Source organism: Osmerus eperlanus, unplaced genomic scaffold, assembly GCF_963692335.1.
Source record: "Osmerus eperlanus unplaced genomic scaffold, fOsmEpe2.1 SCAFFOLD_342, whole genome shotgun sequence".
Classification (NCBI taxonomy): Eukaryota; Metazoa; Chordata; class Actinopteri; order Osmeriformes; family Osmeridae; genus Osmerus; species Osmerus eperlanus.
The window spans coordinates 5001-10000 of NW_026911090.1; positions in this window are offsets into that span (position 1 = coordinate 5001).

The following is a 5000-nucleotide window of genomic DNA, read 5'->3' on the forward strand; positions in this document are numbered from 1 at the left end:
TTTCCCAGGATTGATGATCCCCAATTCGGTAGCTCTGTTTAAAGTTTTGTTTGGGCTCCCGTTTCGCGGGGAAGCGCGTGCGCGTGGCGAGCCTGACCTCCCCGTGTCCCCCTCGCCCAGACCTTTCCAACGCCACCCGGGTGAAGGTGCTACGAGGTCCCGAAGTGGAGATGCCTGTCAATGAGCACCTTTTCCCAGCTTTGAATGCACGTTTCCAGCTTCAGACAAAATGTGGCTCCAAACGTGCAGTTTTGCGCCCGAACGTGGGATTTCGCTGGGGACGGTTTCTAAATTCAAGTTGGGACGGGGGGCAGCGGTGTGCGTGGTTATCTTCCCGGAAAAAGCCGTCCCCAGCTCGGTGGGTCCGTTTAAAGTTTTGTCTGGGCTCCCGTTTCGCGGGGAAGCGCGTGCGCGTGGCGAGCCTGACCTCCCCGTGTTCCCCTCGCCCAGACCTTTCCAACGCCACCCGGGTGAAGGTGCTACGAGGTCCCGAAGTGGAGATGCCTGTCAATGAGCACCTTTTCCCAGCTTTGAATGCAGGTTTCCAGCTTCAGACAAAATGTGGCTCCAAACGTGCAGTTTTGCGCCCGAACGTGGGATTTCGCTGGGGACGGTTTCTAAATTCAAGTTGGGACGGGGGGCAGCGGTGTGTGTGGTTATTTTCCCAGGATTGATGATCCCCAATTCGGTGGGTCCGTTTAAAGTTTTGTCTGGGCTCCCGTTTCGCGGGGAAGCGCGTGCGCGTGGCGAGCCTGACCTCCCCGTGTTCCCCTCGCCCAGACCTTTCCAACGCCACCCGGGTGAAGGTGCTACGAGGTCCCGAAGTGGAGATGCCTGTCAATGAGCACCTTTTCCCAGCTTTGAATGCAGGTTTCCAGCTTCAGACAAAATGTGGCTCCAAACGTGCAGTTTTGCGCCCGAACGTGGGATTTCGCTGGGGACGGTTTCTAAATTCAAGTTGGGACGGGGGGCAGCGGTGTGTGTGGTTATTTTCCCAGGATTGATGATCCCCAATTCGGTGGGTCCGTTTAAAGTTTTGTCTGGGCTCCCGTTTCGCGGGGAAGCGCGTGCGCGTGGCGAGCCTGACCTCCCCGTGTTCCCCTCGCCCAGACCTTTCCAACGCCACCCGGGTGAAGGTGCTACGAGGTCCCGAAGTGGAGATGCCTGTCAATGAGCACCTTTTCCCAGCTTTGAATGCAGGTTTCCAGCTTCAGACAAAATGTGGCTCCAAACGTGCAGTTTTGCGCCCGAACGTGGGATTTCGCTGGGGACGGTTTCTAAATTCAAGTTGGGACGGGGGGCAGCGGTGTGCGCGGTTATCTCCCCGGAAAAAGCCGTCCCCAGCTCGGTGGGTCCGTTTAAAGTTTTGTCTGGGCTCCCGTTTCGCGGGGAAGCGCGTGCGCGTGGCGAGCCTGACCTCCCCGTGTCCCCCTCGCCCAGACCTTTCCAACGCCACCCGGGTGAAGGTGCTACGAGGTCCCGAAGTGGAGATGCCTGTCAATGAGCACCTTTTCCCAGCTTTGAATGCAGGTTTCCAGCTTCAGACAAAATGTGGCTCCAAACGTGCAGTTTTGCGCCCGAACGTGGGATTTCGCTGGGGACGGTTTCTAAATTCAAGTTGGGACGGGGGGCAGCGGTGTGCGCGGTTATCTTCCCGGAAAAAGCCGTCCCCAGCTCGGTGGGTCCGTTTAAAGTTTTGTTTGGGCTCCCGTTTCGCGGGGAAGCGCGTGCGCGTGGCGAGCCTGACCTCCCCGTGTCCCCCTCGCCCAGACCTTTCCAACGCCACCCGGGTGAAGGTGCTACGTGGTCCCGAAGTGGAGATGCCTGTCAATGAGCACCTTTTCCCAGCTTTGAATGCACGTTTCCAGCTTGAGAGAAACGGGGGCTTAAAATTCACAGTTATTCGCCCGAACGTGGGATTTCGCTGGGGACGGTTTCTAAATTCAAGTTGGGACGGGGGGCAGCGGTGTGCGCGGTTATCTCCCCGGAAAAAGCCGTCCCCAGCTCGGTGGGTCCGTTTAAAGTTTTGTCTGGGCTCCCGTTTCGCGGGGAAGCGCGTGCGCGTGGCGAGCCTGACCTCCCCGTGTCCCCCTCGCCCAGACCTTTCCAACGCCACCCGGGTGAAGGTGCTACGAGGTCCCGAAGTGGAGATGCCTGTCAATGAGCACCTTTTCCCAGCTTTGAATGCAGGTTTCCAGCTTCAGACAAAATGTGGCTCCAAACGTGCAGTTTTGCGCCCGAACGTGGGATTTCGCTGGGGACGGTTTCTAAATTCAAGTTGGGACGGGGGGCAGCGGTGTGCGCGGTTATCTTCCCGGAAAAAGCCGTCCCCAGCTCGGTGGGTCCGTTTAAAGTTTTGTTTGGGCTCCCGTTTCGCGGGGAAGCGCGTGCGCGTGGCGAGCCTGACCTCCCCGTGTCCCCCTCGCCCAGACCTTTCCAACGCCACCCGGGTGAAGGTGCTACGAGGTCCCGAAGTGGAGATGCCTGTCAATGAGCACCTTTTCCCAGCTTTGAATGCACGTTTCCAGCTTCAGACAAAATGTGGCTCCAAACGTGCAGTTTTGCGCCCGAACGTGGGATTTCGCTGGGGACGGTTTCTAAATTCAAGTTGGCACGGGGGGCAGCGGTGTGTGTGGTTATTTTCCCAGGATTGATGATCCCCAATTCGGTAGCTCTGTTTAAAGTTTTGTTTGGGCTCCCGTTTCGCGGGGAAGCGCGTGCGCGTGGCGAGCCTGACCTCCCCGTGTCCCCCTCGCCCAGACCTTTCCAACGCCACCCGGGTGAAGGTGCTACGAGGTCCCGAAGTGGAGATGCCTGTCAATGAGCACCTTTTCCCAGCTTTGAATGCAGGTTTCCAGCTTCAGACAAAATGTGGCTCCAAACGTGCAGTTTTGCGCCCGAACGTGGGATTTCGCTGGGGACGGTTTCTAAATTCAAGTTGGGACGGGGGGCAGCGGTGTGCGCGGTTATCTCCCCGGAAAAAGCCGTCCCCAGCTCGGTGGGTCCGTTTAAAGTTTTGTCTGGGCTCCCGTTTCGCGGGGAAGCGCGTGCGCGTGGCGAGCCTGACCTCCCCGTGTCCCCCTCGCCCAGACCTTTCCAACGCCACCCGGGTGAAGGTGCTACGAGGTCCCGAAGTGGAGATGCCTGTCAATGAGCACCTTTTCCCAGCTTTGAATGCAGGTTTCCAGCTTCAGACAAAATGTGGCTCCAAACGTGCAGTTTTGCGCCCGAACGTGGGATTTCGCTGGGGACGGTTTCTAAATTCAAGTTGGGACGGGGGGCAGCGGTGTGCGCGGTTATCTTCCCGGAAAAAGCCGTCCCCAGCTCGGTGGGTCCGTTTAAAGTTTTGTTTGGGCTCCCGTTTCGCGGGGAAGCGCGTGCGCGTGGCGAGCCTGACCTCCCCGTGTCCCCCTCGCCCAGACCTTTCCAACGCCACCCGGGTGAAGGTGCTACGTGGTCCCGAAGTGGAGATGCCTGTCAATGAGCACCTTTTCCCAGCTTTGAATGCACGTTTCCAGCTTGAGAGAAACGGGGGCTTAAAATTCACAGTTATTCGCCCGAACGTGGGATTTCGCTGGGGACGGTTTCTAAATTCAAGTTGGGACGGGGGGCAGCGGTGTGCGCGGTTATCTCCCCGGAAAAAGCCGTCCCCAGCTCGGTGGGTCCGTTTAAAGTTTTGTCTGGGCTCCCGTTTCGCGGGGAAGCGCGTGCGCGTGGCGAGCCTGACCTCCCCGTGTCCCCCTCGCCCAGACCTTTCCAACGCCACCCGGGTGAAGGTGCTACGAGGTCCCGAAGTGGAGATGCCTGTCAATGAGCACCTTTTCCCAGCTTTGAATGCAGGTTTCCAGCTTCAGACAAAATGTGGCTCCAAACGTGCAGTTTTGCGCCCGAACGTGGGATTTCGCTGGGGACGGTTTCTAAATTCAAGTTGGGACGGGGGGCAGCGGTGTGCGCGGTTATCTTCCCGGAAAAAGCCGTCCCCAGCTCGGTGGGTCCGTTTAAAGTTTTGTTTGGGCTCCCGTTTCGCGGGGAAGCGCGTGCGCGTGGCGAGCCTGACCTCCCCGTGTCCCCCTCGCCCAGACCTTTCCAACGCCACCCGGGTGAAGGTGCTACGTGGTCCCGAAGTGGAGATGCCTGTCAATGAGCACCTTTTCCCAGCTTTGAATGCACGTTTCCAGCTTGAGAGAAACGGGGGCTTAAAATTCACAGTTATTCGCCCGAACGTGGGATTTCGCTGGGGACGGTTTCTAAATTCAAGTTGGGACGGGGGGCAGCGGTGTGCGCGGTTATCTCCCCGGAAAAAGCCGTCCCCAGCTCGGTGGGTCCGTTTAAAGTTTTGTCTGGGCTCCCGTTTCGCGGGGAAGCGCGTGCGCGTGGCGAGCCTGACCTCCCCGTGTCCCCCTCGCCCAGACCTTTCCAACGCCACCCGGGTGAAGGTGCTACGAGGTCCCGAAGTGGAGATGCCTGTCAATGAGCACCTTTTCCCAGCTTTGAATGCACGTTTCCAGCTTGAGAGAAACGGGGGCTTAAAATTCACAGTTATTCGCCCGAACGTGGGATTTCGCTGGGGACGGTTTCTAAATTCAAGTTGGGACGGGGGGCAGCGGTGTGTGTGTGGTTATTTTCCCAGGATTGATGATATCCAATTCGGTAGCTCTGTTTAAAGTTTTGTTTGGCTTTCCGTTTTCGTTGTGTAGCTCTGATTTCGCTGGGGATAGTTTTATACACTGCTTTAGAGTGGGGCACACACGTGAGAGTTGTTTTTTCATTGGAACTGACTATGGCCATTTCGGTGTAGACGTTTAACGTTTTCTTTCGCTTCCCGTTTCCGTTTTATCCAACCGATTCCGATAGGGACAGTTTTGTTATTTAAGTTGGAGTAGGGCGCGACGGCGTGCGTTGAAATTTTTCGCCGGTTTCAGCTCCGTTCACGGTTGTAGCTCCGTTTGAAGTTTTCTTTCGCTTCCGGTTTCGCGCACGCGCACGTGCGCGTTATAAGT